Consider the following 18,417-nt stretch of genomic DNA (forward strand, 5'->3'; position numbering starts at 1 on the left):
ATAGCTGATTTTCAGTTAAATGTGACATATGTCACATATAATTACTGATCTGTAGTAAAAATGAAATACTGGAAGGCTTCCAAAAAATTGATTTACTGAAGTCCAGCAAAAGAGTGACATTATAGCTGAAAATCAGCAAAACGAACTATTACTGAACAGCTTTCAGTAAAGCATATTACTGAAGCAAACTTAGAAAATTTGCTGTGTAGTGCTGCATTGGCTGTCAGATAATCCCTCTCGCTGGAAGCAGTTCGTAGCTAATCGCGTCTCAGAGATCCAGCATCTTACGGAGCGGTTGAGTTGGAGCCATGTGGCTGGCGAGCAGATCCCAGCAGACATTATTTCTAGAGGAATTATGCCAACTCAGTTAAGAGATGCTCCTCTCTGGTGGCTGCTCCTGGCTGTGGTAGCCGTCTAGCGCTTGGCCTTCTCAAAACCCGTGTTTTGAGCAGTCCAGCCAAGAATTGGAAGAACGTATCGTGGTTCATGCTGGACAAGAGAATACCCCTAAACCGATTGTAGAGTATTGGATTATAGAAGGTAAACTCGAGTAACATTAAGCCGACTCTTTGAGAGCGGGCTGTAAACGACGCACTTGGGGGAATGTAGGATTAGCGGAGTTGAATGGCAACAGTCGCCACGAGAGGATCAATTACCGTGATATAACGAATACAAATAAAGAGAACTCTACAATTGGCGCAGCCGGTAGGATCGACGGTGAGTGTGAAAAGAAACCGTTTAATTTAGCGAGTTATATGTGTTTGCAAGCGAAGAATTGCAGTGACTTCCAAACGATTTCTTGTCGCATTTCTTGGAAACCGTGTTTTGTGCATAGGACGAAATCTGAGACCAGAGTAGATAAATGTAATGAACTCATCTATATGTGGCGTGGGGTAAGGCACTGTAAGAGTCTGGTTTCTTTCTCCAATCGTTACTTTATTCTACGACAGTTTTCAACCGACTGACGCCTGTTCGTCAATACCCGATACAAGTAAACGTTCGATCCTTGGATGTAAACAGGACCCACTGTCAATTTACAATTTTCCGAATCTAACTGCTACAGCTCGACCATCCTGACTCCTTTCTTCGCCCTCGAAGAATTAATTAATCATCCTCATCGAATCCTAAAAACTCCGGTTCTTCCTCGGATTCCAATGTTTCTGCTTCGAGGTTATCTTTATCTGATAATGTTCTGTAGAGTCTCATGTTCAACGGATCAAAAATACCTTCAAACTTCTTTCCGCTAACCTGAAATCCTTCAACATCCGATATGACGTATCGATTTCTGTCTAGTACTTTTTTTACAATATACGGTCCCTTAAATTTAGCACTCAGTTTGCTATTTTCGCCCGCCTGTTTTGGTTTCCTAACAACCACGAGGTCTCCTACCTTGTAATAGCTGTCTCTTGTACAATGCTTGTTGTATTGCCTCTCGTTGTACTCCTGTTTAGCCTTTATAACATCAGATGCCCGATCTCGTAAGTTTTCCAAATCCCTTTCTTGGACATTCAACAAGTCCTCCAAATATTGGGTAAGATCTCCAGTGAACTCTCTCTTTTGCCTTACTCCGAATAACAACATTGCTGGCGTATTATCAATGGACCTGTTAACAGTATTGTTCATGAGGTACTCTACTTCGGGTAGTAATATATCCCAATCTTTAGACTTTTCTTCTACTAACTTCGCTAAAAGAGGAATAATCGTTCTATTATAACGCTCGATTTGTCCGTTGGCTTTAGGACACGCCGTGGCATTCAAAATGTGTTTGATACCATGAGAAAGCATCATCTTCTCAAAGTTCTCGGACGTAAAACAAGTGCCTCTGTCGGATATGACAACTTTAGGTGCTGAGTAAACTACTATGTACGATTTCAAATACTTATTCACCTCTCGGGTGTTCGTTGTTTTAGTCGCATACAGCTTGAGATATTTTGTAAATCCATCGCAAATCGCAAAAATATACTTATTTCCACTACGAGTAGTTTCTAATGGTCCTACATGGTCTACATGTACCATTTCGAATGGAAGTTTAGGTTTTGGAATGCTATTTAGTTTGCCATCATACCGTTTGTTCTTCGGGTTATAGCTGATGCATACTACGCACGACCTAATGTGATTTTGCAACTTCTCATTCATTGCTGGGAACCAATAAACCCGCCTTATCATCTCAGCTACCTTGTCCCTACCAAAATGTCCCGTTTCGTTGTGATGTTTGTAAATAATTGATTCTTCCATGTTCTCCGGCACATATAATAACGATTTCTGACCGTGAATCTTATAAAGTATACCATTTCGGATTTCATATCCGGTTGTGTCACCATTTTGAACCTTTTCGATTATGTCCTGAATTTTTTTATCTTTTAACTGATTTATGTATAATGCATTTTCAAATAGTTCCGAATTCTTGTTATCGTTTCCCTCTAATACGTAAATGTTTATGCGAGATAGTGCATCCACATGTTTCATGTGATCTCCTGCTCTATGAACTATTTCATAATCATATTGTTCCAAAAATAATGCCCATCTACTTATCTTCGGGTTGACATCCCTTTTTTCTAAGGTGGCTCTAAGAGAATTACAATCCGTAACGATTTTAAAATGAATTCCAAATAAGTAAATTCTGAATCTCTGTATGCTATAGATTACTGCCAGAGTTTCCAATTCAAAGCTGTGAAGTTTAGCTTCCGCCGTAGTAGTCTTTCGACTGAAGTACATTACCGGATGAAACTGATTGTCTTTCGATTGCCTTTGCATTAGTATACCACCATAGCCGCTGCTTGACGCATCTGTATGCAACTGTGTTTCTGCGGTATGTGAATATAAACACAATATAGGCTTCTCTACTAGTATTGTTTTCAACCTATTAAATGCTTCGAGATGTTCCTCTTGGAAAATATAGTCAATCGTATCCTTCATGAGATTATACAATGGTTCGGCTATTTTGTTAAATCCTTTAATAAACTTCCTGAAATAACTAACCAATCCAATAAATCTTTGCAAACTTTTACGAGTAATTGGAACTGGGATATTTCTGATTGATTCTATATGTCTTTCCGATGGTTGTAGTTGATTGTATCCTATCTCGTAACCTAAATATTCAATTCTGGTTTTGACAAACTTGCATTTAGCTGTATTGATTTCAATGTGATTATCACTTAGATTATTAAAGAGTTCCTTGAGAATATTCATATGAGTTTCCAAATTTTCTGTGGCGACCAAAATATCGTCCATAAATACTATCAATTTTTCTGATCTTATCATCGGTTCAAGAATTTTCGTTATGTACTTTACGAATATGGCTGGTGAGTTTGCATATCCAAATGGTAGTCTATTGAATTCAAATTGTCCATCCGCCGTGACAAAAGAGGTAAATTTTCGCGAATGATCTTCGATTTCCACGTGATAAAACCCGTTTTTCAAATCTAGTGCCGAGAAATAGTTTTTTCCTTGTAACTTCGCAATTTGATCTTCTATTAGCGGTAGTGGAAAATGCATACGCTCCACTAACCTATTGAGCGGTTTATAATTCACGCACATTCTATAAGTTCCATTTCGTCTCTTTGTCAATACTACTCTGCTGGTGTACGGAGAATCACTTTCTCTTATTATTCCTTTCTGTAATAAGTCTTGAACAATTTTGTTCAGCTCTTCTTTTTCCACAAAACTGAACCTAGCCGGATTCGCAGTGAAGTATTTATCTTCTTTCAATTTAATTTCACATTTATACTTCATTTTTGGCTCTCTTGGTTTAACTCTGTAGAGATACTCATTTTTGTACAACTTTTCCACTTCCTCCTTTTCTTTACGCGTCATGTCAGTGTCTCCCACATCCAATTCCGTTTCTTCGCTCATGGTTAATACTTCTTCCATATTGTCAACTAATTCTCCAAATTCCTGCTTTAGCAAATAAGAACATTCCTGCTGTTGACCTATAGTATTTTCCGCTTCCATACTAATGGTGATAATATTGTTCATTTTTAAAAAATCTCTTCCAAGAATTATGTCCGACCATATGGTCTTTTCCGGAACCACTATGAAATACGCCGAAAATTCTCTGCCTTGTATGGTGAGCGTTGTCTTCAAAGATCCCAATTTCTCGATTACCGATTGGTTTACTCCTACCACTTCTGTTTCCACATGTACTGGTTGCCAAGCCGTACCCTTGGGTAACACAGTGTCGGTGATTATGCTCACTGCACTTCCCGAGTCTACTAACGCGTTCGCATGTATGTCCTTTCCCCCGATCTTCACACACACGGCTGTTTTCGCCTCTTCGTTGGTCTTCAGCGACTGCGCTACAGATGAAAAGGTTTTCTCCTCTGTCTTGGTGAGTACGTTCACACTCGGTCTGAAAGTTTGAGGTGTTAGTGGTCTGCGCCGACACGCTTCCGAACGATGTCCGGCTCGATTACAATGGCTGCACACGGCCACCTCCTTTGGTTTAGGACACTCCGTCGACTTATGCCCTTTGTCTCCACAGTTGTAGCATACAATGAGTTTCTTTGTAGTTGTGGACGTCGCCTGATCGCTCTCTCCTCTAACCGACGAAGTTTTATTCTCGTCCTTCTTCTTCCGTAGATTTATATTGTTTTCGCACCATTTCAGGTGATCTAACAATTCATAGATATCGCTGTATTTTTTCACCATAATGCTGGGGTAAACGGTGTCGAACGATAATCCTCGGATGATGTAGGAAATTATGGCTTGTTCGCTCACTTTCCCCGAAACACCGATCGCGTTCACTCTGAATACGTATTGTTCATACGATTCTTCTTTGGCTTTCGCCACTCTTTGCAATTCCATGTGCACCTCTGCCTCGTTCCGCTCATCCGGGAACGCTTTCTTCGCGGCTACGCAGAATTCCGAGAAATTGCTGATTCTGCTTCGGAACCCATCATACCACGATTTAGCTGCTCCTTCTAGGCGGCAACTGGCGTACAATAGCTTAGACCGGTCTTGCCACTCGTATAACCGCGCGTAATGTTCTATCGTTTCCAGCCATAGATTCACCTTTGAACCTCCTCGAAATTCAGGAATCAATGCACGCAATTCCTGTGGGTGCAGCAACCGTTCATTACTGAGAAACGCTTTGTTCTCTAAAACCGTTGAGTGCTCAATACGGGTCGAGCAACTTTCTGGGCTGTCTTGGCGGCGGCCTGATCGTTTCGGTGCCATTTTGCACGTCGTTTATTATAATCACACGCTCGTGTCTTATTATGCGCACTTACACTTCACCCCGCTTCACCCTCTATTAGATGCTTTACTCCCGGTCACACTTTCGGTACTTTTGGGCTGATCCCACTTCTGAACTGTAAGAGTCTGGTTTCTTTCTCCAATCGTTACTTTATTCTACGACAGTTTTCAACCGACTGACGCCTGTTCGTCAATACCCGATACAAGTAAACGTTCGATCCTTGGATGTAAACAGGACCCACTGTCAATTTACAATTTTCCGAATCTAACTGCTACAGCACACACACAGAAAAAAAAGAAAAGAGAAAGAAAAAGCGAGTCCAGTAGCAACACCGTAGCGCACACTAAGAAACAAAATAGAACCGTGGAAATAGACGTAGAGCGACATTTCTCGCGCGACATTTCTCGTCAATATTCGATGAAATGCGATGAAAAGTCCATATATAAAAAAAAGCATCGAAACGGCATTTCCATAGAAACACATAGAAATATTCCAACGAAGTAGGCACAGAAATGTCTCGCCGAGCGATTTGGTTTGTTTGCAGAATTGAGCTACTTTTGAGAAATGTCGCGCGAGAAATGTCTCTCTACGTCTATTTCCACGGGAAGATGCGCCCAGGTAGCAATGTTGCATGACTTCCCTGCGTTTCACGTCCGATTTCTACCCCGCGCGGTTCAGCGCACCCACGAACGAAAGTGTCGCGCCCGAGAGCGGCTGTTGCAAGCTATTCCCGTCCCATTCTGGCCCTAACGAGCTTTTCTTCCCTCTCGCTCATCTCGCTCGTGTTCATTTTCGAGCGTGCAACAAAGTGTTCAGTTTCGCGGTGTCGCATCGCACACACACACGACATCGGCCATGTATCGTACTTGGCTCATCCTGATTGGCTGTTATCGTATGATGGCGTCGATTAGGATCACTACGGGTGAATGGCGTGGATTAGAATTGTGTTGGTCAAAATTTCATATGATTGCAAATATTTGGTTTTTATGCATATTTTAGAGTATAAAATTGATTTTATTCATTATAAATTAATTTTAATTATCAAGAAAGTCAAATTAATCTTCGCCTTTAATAATTACTTCCTTTTTTGGATTTTATTTTCTGTCAATAATATCCATGATTTTTATGGTCAAAAATATAACTTCTTCATTTGAGATAAACCATAGTGTCGTTTGTTTTGGCTCTCTTCTTTCTCTTGTTGGACGAATTGTGAACATTTTCTCAAACAGATTTTGACTTTGCTGGACACGGTTCAGCTCGTGGCGTGTTATTTAAAACCTAATTAAGTTAAGTTAAATTAATTGTTTCCACCGCGAATTTGTCTCGAAAATGTGTAGTGTAAGAAGGGCTTGTAAGCTTGTAAAAAAAGTGAATAAAAGTGCATGTGTGCGAAGATAGACGGCGCAGCAAACCGATCATCCCGGACCAAGTGGGACATAGGAGAATGCGGCTAAAGTATCCGGGAATGCCGGCAGCCTCGATGCAGTTTTCGTGCATAAAATTGCAGCAATATCAGCTGTCGAATAGTTCGGTAAGTTTCAAATGTTCCCGAGTTATAATATGTGTGTTAAAAGTGTTTTTATTTCGCTTTCTCCCACAGGTTTTCATCGGGCGCCGCCAACACCGTGTGCCACATTTCCACTGAAATCCACTGTGGAAGAGGAAGACGAGGGAGCGGTTAGAGGGAAGACCAGGACAAGCGCGCGGCTGAAGCAGGCCGATGGAAGAAAGGATCGACCGGTACGAAGAGGCGCGGATCAGCTGGCGGCAGTGCAGAGGGGGGCTACCCAATAATATGTGAGCAAAAATCGGTGAGTAAATAAAACAAGAGAGTTGAAAGAGAATCCTTCGTGTCCTCATTTCATACGATCCGAAAGGTTTGGGGTGGGGGTAAAATGGTAGAATAAATTGCATGCAACACGCGACACCCGTGCGACGCTACAGAAAAACCCAACCATTCATGCTGCTATGGGTAAGCATTTTGGTAGGGTTTTTGGTAGTGTAGCACCCATACAAAAGTTCATGCAACATCCCAAATTTTGCTGCCTGGGCGAGACCGGTAAAACACCGTAGCGCACAACCAAAAAGAAAGAACTAATGCGAGTCCGGTAGCAACACCGTAGCGCACACTAAGAAACAAAATAGAAGATGCGAGTCCGGTAGCAACACCGTAGCGCACATTAAAAAAAAAAAAAAAGAGAAAGGAAAAAGCGAGTCAGGTAGCAACACCGTAGCGCACACTAAGAAACAAAAAAAAAATGCGAGACCGGTAATACTCCGCAGCGTACACTCAAAGGAAAGAACAAATACGAGTCCAGTTGAGCACCGCAGTGCACATTAAGAAAAACTGATCCATGGCTATGTAAATTGGCCGATTAAAAAGAAAATTAAAGGTGGATAGTGGTTTAGATAACTTGCAAAGACATAACGAAAAACTCGCAAAATAGTGGTTCATAAAATTCTTCTTCTTTTCATGCTTGCAGCATCTTTTCATGCTTGCAAAGGGCGGTAGAGGCTTACAACGGATTTACCACCATCTTGCGCCGATAACGGGGGAAATACACCCGGAGCCTCCTAAAGTACCAATGGCTCCCCAAGAAACTCCTGAGTACGACAACGCCGTCAAACGCCTCAACGCATTCTTTGTAGGGAAGCGAAATGAGCGGGTGGAGTTGAAGATTTTCCGATCGCTATCCCAAAAACACGGGGAAACCTTCAATCGTTATATGTTGAGATTACGTACGCAGGCTGCTTGTTGCGACTTTAAAGATCGTGAAGAAAAAGAAATCTTACATCAAATAACGGTAGGGGCAAGCGATGAAAGGGTACGCGACAAAGGTATTGAAGCCACAATGGACCTTGACAGTCTGATCAACTATGCCATGAATCGAGAGGTGATACTAAAGCAAAAAGAGAAAGCACACCCAATGCGACAAGAAGATGCAGTAGTGGCATGGATCAATCGGAACACGAACAAGAAGACGACATCACAAAGAAATTATTCCTCGCAAAAGGTTAACCGTACATCTCAAGAATGCAGCCGTTGTGGTTCAGAAAGGCACCAGAGCGATTTTAAAAACTGTGTCGCACGGAATTCGACATGTAACAGATGCGGAAAACTGGGACATTTCGCAAGGAAGTGTGCAGGCAATCGATACACACCAAGAACGAGTCGGTTTTCTTGGAAAAGATCGGAAGTTGCCAACGCCTTGCTCGATGACGGGGATGTTGCAGAGCAAGGAAGGCTTTGTGGATATCGTAAGGACTGTGCATCACCCAAGGTAGAATGATGTTGTTTTTTTTATTTTTCTCTTGTTGCCTCTTGTTATTTTTCTATATCTACATAGTGCATTTCTTATACTAAAATAATAATGAACACTAATAGAAGTTGGAAGGAATATGGTATCAATGAAATAATTAAAAAAAATGAACAGCCACTCGCCTAACATTTTATTCTTTTTTTAGCAGGGAGACACAAATTATAATAACGGAATGATTATGGGGTTTATTGATCAACTTGCAGTGGAATTTTTAATCGATTCGGGGGCTATGATCAATACAATCACGGAACAAGTGTGGACTAATTTGGTAAATACTAATGCTAGAATATTCAAGAGAAAATTTCAATGTGACCGGCAGATCACAGCATACGCGACTCAAGAACCACTGCAAGTTTTGACCATTTTTGAGGCTTTTATATCCATCAACGAGAGCAAACCCAAAACATATGCGGAATTCTTCGTCAGGGAGCAAGGGAGCGCAGAGAAGTCTGCTTAGCAAAAGAACGGCAGAAGAGCTTAAGGTGTTAAAAGTCGGGTTGGAAGTCAATAATATCGGACAGAAAAAAGAACCATTTCCGAAGTTCCCGAACATACTGCTAAAGCTATGCATTGACCACAAAGTAACCCCAAAGAAGCTTGCATACCATCGTATTCCGTTCGCGATGGAGGTGATGCTTGAGCGGAAACTTCAAGAAATGCTGGATAAGGATATTATTGAACCGGTTATCGGTCCAGCAAGTTGGATATCTCCAATGGCAGTGGTTCCTAAAGGGACTGACGATATCCGACTATGTATCAACATGCGTTATCCAAATACAGCTATCCAACGTGAGCACTATCCACTCCCTATAATTGATACGTTGCTTAACAATCTTAAAGGAGCAGTAATATTTTCTAAATTGGATATAACATCAGCTTACTATCATGTCGAACTACATCCAGACTTAAGGAAGATTACCACGTTCATGACTGGGAAAGGTCTAATGCAATTTAAAAGACTTATGTTTGGTATTAATTGCGCCCCAGAGATTTTTCAAAGGATTATGTGTGAAATGCTTGCTGATGTAGATGGGCTGTTAATTTATATTGATGACATCGTGGTGTGGGGAACGATGCATTTGGAGCATAACACACGACTACGCAAGGTATTTGATATACTAAAAGAAAATAACCCATTGCTTAACAATGACAAATGCGTATTCAACGTTCCGGAGCTTCAAATATTGGGCTTTAAGATCAATGCACAGGGCATAAGTCCTACGGAAGATAAAATCCGGGCCATACAAATCTTTAGACTACCTGAAACGAAGGAAGAAGTTCGGAGTTTTCTAGGATTAGTCAACTTTGTTGGCCAGTTTTCCCCCAATCTGTCATCAAAAACGGAAGCTTTGCGATGCTTTACAAGAGGAGGAGCGGAATCGTTTGGGATGGATCCACAGAAGGCATTCAACGACCTCCGTAAAGAATTAGCAAGCATGGTCCATCGGCTGGGGTTCTTCGATCCGAATGATGTAACGGAACTATACGTAGACGCATCAGCCGTGGGCCTTGGGAGGGTATTGACCCAGAGGAATAGTCGACATCAATCAAGGATCATCACCTTTGCCTCAAAGGGGCTTACGAAAACGGAAAGAGTGTATCCACAAACCCAGCGAGAAGCTCTGGCAGTCGTGTGGGCCGTTGAAAAACTCCACTACTATCTTTTCGGGAAACGCTTTACGGTGTTTACGGATCACAAGACTCTAGAGTACATCTTTGGTGGCAAACATCAAGAAGGGAAACGGGCTTGCTCCAGAGCGGAAGGATGGGCATTGCGACTACAGCCGTATGACTTTAAAGTGGTACATATCCCAGGGTCCGACAATATCTCGGACATCCTTTCCAGATTGTGTCCACCTGGCAGTACGCCTTTTGACGAGGCTACCGAACACTACGTATGTGAAATCACTACGGAACAGTTAGCCATTACATTAGAGGAAATCAAACAACAAACAGGTATGGACGAGACATTAAAAGCGGTAGCCAAGGCTATTGAGACTAAAACATGGCCAGCAACTCTGTTGAGATACCAAGCATTCGCCAGCGAGTTAGGGATAATCAATGGTATAATTGTAAGGAATGATCGCATCATTCTGCCAGAAACTTTACGCCAGCGAGCACTAGAAATTGCACATCGTGGTCATCCTGGAGTGGTGGCGATGACCACTAATGCAAACAAAACAATAGAAGCCCTTGAAAGCGTATTTCGCCATCATACTTACCCGGAAACAATAAGAGCTGACAACGGGCCACCTTTTTCGGGTGAAGAATTTACTAATTATTGCCAGGTAAAAATATCCGTCTAGTGCGTACAATCCCGTATTGGCCGCAGATGAACGGATTAGTAGAACGACAAAACCAAGGAATCCTACGAACTCTAAGAATAGCCAAGGCAATGAAAGAAGATTGGAGGAAGGCCATTGACGAATATGTTTACACCTATAACACCACACCACACTGGGTTACCGGTAAGTCACCAATGGAACTGCTGACTGGAAGACCTGTAAAAGATTTGCCCCCGTCACTAAGAACAGACCCATATTGGTATCGTGATGGAGAAACCAGGGACAGAGATCGCATTAAAAAAATGCAAGGAAAGCTTTACGCGGACGCAAGACGACATGCTACGGAGTCTCAAATAGCGGTATGAGACCCAATATTAATTCGCAATCACGAAATGGGGAAACTAGAACCCACTTTTCGGCCAGAACGATACACAGTGGTTCAAAGGAGAGGTACGGACGTGGTAGTCGAAAGTGCAGATGAAGAAGGAGATGAGAACATCCCAGAAGTAGTAAACCATGAAGAAAAGACCCAACCACATCACTGCGTAACACCTCCCTTGAAACGCCCTAAGCGGAGTACCAAAGTTCCTGTAAGATATAAGGAATCCGGCACATAAAACATTGGACATTGCACATACAAACAAAAAATCGAGTAAAAAAAAATAAAAAAAAAGATAGGGCTAGGTGAGGGATGTAGAGTATTGGATTATAGAAGGTAAACTCGAGTAACATTAAGCCGACTCTTTGAGAGCGGGCTGTAAACGACGCACTTGGGGGAATGTAGGATTAGCGGAGTTGAATGGCAACAGTCGTCACGAGAGGATCAATTACCGTGATATAACGAATACAAATAAAGAGAACTCTACACCGATCTTCAGTCTTCGATCGTCGTTCGTGAGTTTTGGTCTGGTACAACTGACAAAACTCATCGGGCACTGCGGAGAGTGGGATATTTACGAACGTCGGAACTTCAGGAGGCTACACACGTGTTGCTTCGTAGCGCGCAACGAGAATGTGTTGGTGAAGAGATTAAGGATCTTCAGCGATCTGGTGAGGTGAAACGATCCTCTGGATTGAAGACCTTGTCCCCTATCATCCACGATGGTGTGATGCGAATCGACGGTCGCTTAAGGAACGCCCCAGTTTCCTATGATCGGAAACATCCGATCATCTTAGCTACCTCACACCCCCTGACCTTCCTGATAGTGCAGCTTTACCACCGGAATCTGCATCATGCCGGTCAGCAACTCATGATATCAACTATCCGCGAAGAATTATGGCAGCTACGCATACGGAATTTGGTACAAAAGGTGGTTCATGATTGTATGCAGTGTTTTCGACTGAAGCCTTCCTGTTGAAAGGGTGACGCCAGCCTTGCCGTTTTTAACGACGGGAGTAGATCTCTGCGGACCGTTGCTCTACAGAATTGGAGGCCGAAAAACTGCTCCAGTTAAATCTTATGCGGCCATCTTCTTCTGCAAAGCTATGCACATCGAGCTGATCGACAACGTTTCGACACCATCTTTCATTGCCACATTGAAGCGATTCGTGGCACGTGGAAGCCGAATCTTATTGAGTGCAAAAATGCGAGGAATTTTTGTGGCGCGAACCGCGCATTGAAGGAACTACAGCAGCTGTTTGGGACGCAACAACATCAACATGGGGCGGTCCGGTGGTTCATATGATAAACGGCGCCAGTCCACACGGCCGGACCGGGTTCAAACCCCATCCGGACCGTTCCCCCGTAGCAAGGACTGACTATCCGGCTACGTGGTAAAACAAGTCTAGTAAGCCAGAAATGGCCGGCGTGACCTGTAAGGTCGTTAAGCCAAGAAGAAGTAGAACATCAACATGGCGTCGCATCTTACTGTGGTTCCGAAGGAATCGATTTGCGATTCATTCCTTCGCGCTCCCCACATTTCGGCGGACTGTGGGAAGCGGTGGTCAAGTCGCTGAAGAGGCATCTGAAGGCGACAATCGAAAATGTAGTGCTGCAGCGAGACGATTTGGAAATTCTTCTTGTTCAGGTGGAGGCATGCCTGAACTCTCGACCCTTAACGCAGCTAACAGTCGACGCTGAGGATTTGGAGATCCTCACCCCCGGCCATTTTCTGGTTCATCGCGCGTTGTCCTCGTTACCAGAACCGTCATACGGCGGTATTCCAGAGAACCGTCTTGATCGGTACCAGCAGACGCAGGAGTACCTGCGACACATCTGGAAGAGATGGAACAAGGAATATCTGTCCGGGCTGCACCGGCGTACAAAATGGACAGGAAAACGGGGCAACTTACGCGAGGGAACTATGGTGTTGTTAAAAGAGGATAATCTTCCTCTCCTCAAATGGCGGTACGATAGGGTAATTAGGGTCTACCCAGGAGACGCTGGTCTTATAAGGGTTGTAAATGTCAAAACAAGGGATGGTTAATATAGAAGGGCTCTCTCGCGTATTTGCGTGCTACCAGGGCAACCGGAACAGGCAAGTCAGAAAAATGGTGGAAACTGATCGTTCCACGGGGGGCGGCTATGTTGGCTTTTAGGGTAAGGATATTATGTTATATTGTTCAACCTGCGTCCTTACTCTAGCGTTCAACCCACACTGTGACGAGCTCAGTTTGCTCCCACTTGGCAGAAATCGCATGAGAGGGGGGAAATTTCTTCATTCTCGCTACCCCTGACCCTCACTTTCGAGCGATCGTACGACAAACTCTCACTCCACCACCCTACCTCACTCACACACGCTCCTATATTCTATGTAAACCCTCACAGCAACCTGCGTCACCAACCCACCCCACACCTGAACGGTCCCATACTCGAAGTGTTAGACAAATTTTGGATCCACACTTTGAAGCCTGTCGAGGAGTGTGGCACTATATTGTTTTTCGCTGTCTCCTTTCTTTCACTACAAAATTGCTTTTGCCCTGTCTTTGGCGTATTCATATGAGTTTGGCCTTTGCTGGAGGCGGAGGTGTGTGCGCAAGCGTTATCGTGTTTTGTGAAGTGATTCTTTGCTCCGGTAAGTAATGTGAAAACTAGTGATTGTGATAAGTGAATTAATTCTATTCCTTGTGTTTTGTGCGTAGTGAATCCCATCGAGTCGATCAGCTGATGGAAAGAGTTTGGCCGTGAAGCGGAAAGGGTGAAGCCGGAGTTAAACCGCAGGATGGCAGGATAAATCACATCGGAGAGAGTGCTGAATACTCGCCGTCTTGAGAGGTACGCATTTTAACACTCGAAATGAGTTAAAGAAAAAAAACAAAGTGTAAAGATTTCTCATGTCTCTCCGTTTTTTTCTTCTTCTATATATTTACAGAAACCTCTGCCGAACATAGGAACCCCATCCCACCGTCCGCTTCGCAGAACGCCGGCAGTTTTTTTTTACCTGTTCGTCGCATGATGAGCGTATGTGCAATAAAAAAAGGGATCGTATGTATTTCCTGGTAATTATTTCGTTCACGTTCGTGGTGTGTTTGGGACGAGGGTGTCCCGAATGCAGCAATAGGAAAGAAAGGGAAAGCGAGAAAGAACAAAAAAGCGAAGGAAAGAACGGGACACACTGAAGCTTATTAGGCTACCAACGCTTATTATAAATAAGCCTGCAAGCTTGCAGGCTATATACAAGCGTACATACGGCATACGCCCCGCCCCTGTACCCGATTCCCCCACCCCCGCGAACGATCCACGAACGAGGCTTACTAAGTTGCTAGTAAGCCTTTAATAAGCCGGCTAATGGGCGATGTCGTACGACTTTTGCCAAGTGGGCTGTGCGCTAAGTCCAGGGCGGACATGTTGTGAGACTTAGAAAATTTTATAGCTGTTTGTGCGTGAGTGATGCGCGGAAGTTTGCAAGTATGCGCGATTGCTTTGTGAAGTGCAATATTCAAACAAGTGTGGCAATTTATACAGAGTTTATATGCCTTTTCATGCCATTAACGTGTGGTGTTAGTTTTTTCCCTTCACTCCGTGCTTGCCTCGGCAAGCGCATTGAAATGTAGTGAGGGAAAACACTTTCGGTGCATGTTGTGGAAACTTCTTCCCCTATTTACACGACAATGAATTCAATTGGTGTTGTGTTTGGTGTGTGAAAGTATATGTGTGTATTTTGGTGGCAAATAGTGTCAAATATATTGTACGCGTAGGTAAAGGACAGTGTTTTCTTCTTCCTTTTGTGCTTCTTGTCAGCAGTGTGACCAGAACTACCGATGTATCTGTATTCCTACCGATTTTTGATTAGCCTACCGATTCACAGACGAGCACCCTGAAACTACCGATTTTTCAAGAGTCCTACCGGAAATCACAGATTTTTTCTTAATATTGCTGAAGAAGTCATATATGTCAAGAGGGAATTAACTGCAGACAATTCTGTATTCATATTTCTCCTGAGTTTTGGTTCTTTTTGTGTAGCTGAAAAGGAAAGAATTCACAACAGTTCAACATTTCCATTTTCCCTGCGAACACCCTCACATGCACTGCGAATCTGCTCACACGCACTGCTCACTGCCCACTTGGCAAAAGTCGTACGACATTGCGGCTTATTAGCCGGCTTATTAAAGGCTTACTAGCAACTTAGTAAGCCTCGTTCAAGGATCGTTCGCGGGGGTGGGGGAATCGGGTATAGGGGGCAGGGCGTATGTACGCTTGCATACGAGCATGCAAGCTTGCAAGCATGGAAGCTCCCAAGCTTATTTATAATAAGCCGGGAAGCCAAAAAATTAGCTTTATTTTGTCCCGTTCTTTCCTTCGCTTTTTGTTCTTTCTCGCTTTCCCTTTCTTTCCTATTGCTGCATTCGGGACACCCTCGTCCCGAACACACCACGACCGTGAACGAAATAATTACCAGGAAATACATACGATCCCTTTTTTTATTGCACATACGCTCATCATGCGACGAACAGGTAAAAAAAACTGCCGGCGTTCTGCGAAGCGGTGGGATGGGGTTCCTATGTTCGGCAGAGGTTTCTGTAAATATATAGAAGAAAAAAAAACGGAGAGACATGAGAAATCTTTACACTTTGTTTTTTTTTTCTTTAACTCATTTCGAGTGTTAAAATGCGTACCTCTCAAGACGGCGAGTATTCAGCACTCTCTCCGATGTGATTTGTCCTGCCATCCTGCGGTTTAACTCCGGCTTCACCCTTTCCGCTTCACGGCCAAACTCTTTCCATCAGCTGATCGACTCGATGGGATTCACTACGCACAAAACACAAGGATTATAATTAATTCACTTATCACAATCACTAGTTTTCACATTACTTACCGGAGCAAAGAATCACTTCACAAAACACGATAACGCTTGCGCACACACCTCCGCCTCCAGCAAAGGCCAAACTCATATGAATACGCCAAAGACAGGGCAAAAGCAATTTTGTAGTGAAAGAAAGGAGACAGCGAAAAACAATATAGTGCCACACTCCTCGACAGGCTTCAAAGTGTGGATCCAAAATTTGTCTAACACTTCGAGTATGGGACCGTTCAGGTGTGGGGTGGGTTGGTGACGCAGGTTGCTGTGAGGGTTTACATAGAATATAGGAGCGTGTGTGAGTGAGGTAGGGTGGTGGAGTGAGAGTTTGTCGTACGATCGCTCGAAAGTGAGGGTCAGGGGTAGCGAGAATGAAGAAATTTCCCCCCTCTCATGCGATTTCTGCCAAGTGGGATGCTGCGAAGCATGCGACATGACAAACACTGTTAGGCGACGTACACATGATGGCTCATGAGACGTCCAAAAAGCCGAAGTCATACAAAATTTCAAAAAAATTGGGTTCTTCCCTGGACGCGTCCACAAATCACGAGGAGAAAGAGGATTCGGGAATTATACCTGGGATCTTCGCGAAGTGAAAAAGGATTTGGAAATTATACCTGCGATCTGCATTAGAATACCACGTACGCTGCATTCGGCGTAGCACTCGGTAAAGCGTTGTTTTGCTTAAGCGTGCAGTAAGCATAGAGGGTTTGTTTCGGGTTTTCTACGAAGTTACTTGTGGATGTGGCCAGGGCGTGGGCGTTGCGTGTGTACGCTCGCTTACACTTCTTACACCGTTACACCGGGGTAACCCCGGCTCTAAACGCTTAGCAATTGTCGCGTTTGCGAAACTCCATACAAAAAAAATGTGAAAAGTCGCTAATACGAGTATTTATTGCGAAAAATCGCTATTCGAAGCGCGACTTGACGCCATGACAGATTTCTTCAATAACAAGGTAAATATGGCAATAACACCCCAATTGACATTTTATAGCAGATTTCTAGCGTTTTTCGAGCTATCGGTCCCTTAAACCGAACCCTTAAGCGTTCCTTATATAGCGGTGAATAAAGTTGTATTTTTTACAATAAATTGTAACAATCATCATACCAGACTACTGCGATTACTGTTTTGATTTGTGCCCTTGGCATTTGACAGCTTGGATGACAAACTCGAATGATATAAAGAACTGCATGAAAGCAAGCGTTTCGTTGTACTAAACGTCCCTTAAAGCTTTGGGTTTAAGGGTTTAAGTGTTGTATATAATTATTGTAAATGTCAATATTATTTTTAAAGCAGAAGAATCGCTGTTAATTCAAAAAATCCCATATCGTGGACAAATGCATGGCTGCATTGTTTATGAATTTATTACTTGTATGTTGCACTTGCTTGAACAAGATAAATATTCGCATAGATAAATTAGTTAATAAATTCATTAACACTAGAACTACCGCACCAGTCATTTTGACTGGAACGCTTCATTTTCATCGCATAATTTTTTAGGGTTAAACAATTATAAGGTAGGTGAAACATGAGTTTCACATACATATTCGATCGTACGATCTCCAATAAACAATAAAATATATTCCAACTCTTCGAAATTGTTTAAAAATTAACCACAAACGAAAAACGCTTTAAACGCTTGGTAGTTCTAGTGTTAAATTAATTAATTAGAAAAAAATATTAGAGTTTAAAAAATTGGAGGTAAAAAATATTTGATAGTTCACAGCATAAAGGTGTTCGATCCCTTCTGAATTCTGTAAATATATAGAAGAAAAAAAAACGGAGAGACATGAGAAATCTTTACACTTTGTTTTTTTTTTCTTTAATTCATTTCGAGTGTTAAAATGCGTACCTCTCAAGACGTCGAATATTCAGCACTCTCTCCGATGTGATTTATCCTGCCATCCTGCGGTTTAACTCCGGCTTCACTCTTTCCGCTTCACGGCCAAACTCTTTCCATCAGCTGATCGACTCGATGGGATTCACTACGCACAAAACACATGGATTATAATTAATTCACTAATCACAATCACTAGTTTTCACATTACATACCGGAGCAAAGAATCACTTCACAAAACACGATAACGCTTGCGCACACACCTCCGCCTCCAGCAAAGGCCAAACTCATATGAATACGCCAAAGACAGGGCAAAAGCAATTTTGTAGTGAAAGAAATGAGACAGCGAAAAACAATATAGTGCCACACTCCTCGACAGGCTTCAAAGTGTGGAACCAAAATTGTCTAACACTTCGAGTATGGGACCGTTCAGGTGTGGGGTGGGTTGGTGACGAAGGTTGCGGTGAGGGTTTACATAGAATATAGGAGCGTGTGCGAGTGAGGTAGGGTGGTGGAGTGAGAGTTTGTCGTACGATCGCTCGA

Source organism: Anopheles funestus, chromosome X (genome assembly GCF_943734845.2).
Source record: "Anopheles funestus chromosome X, idAnoFuneDA-416_04, whole genome shotgun sequence".
Taxonomy (NCBI): Eukaryota; Metazoa; Arthropoda; class Insecta; order Diptera; family Culicidae; genus Anopheles; species Anopheles funestus.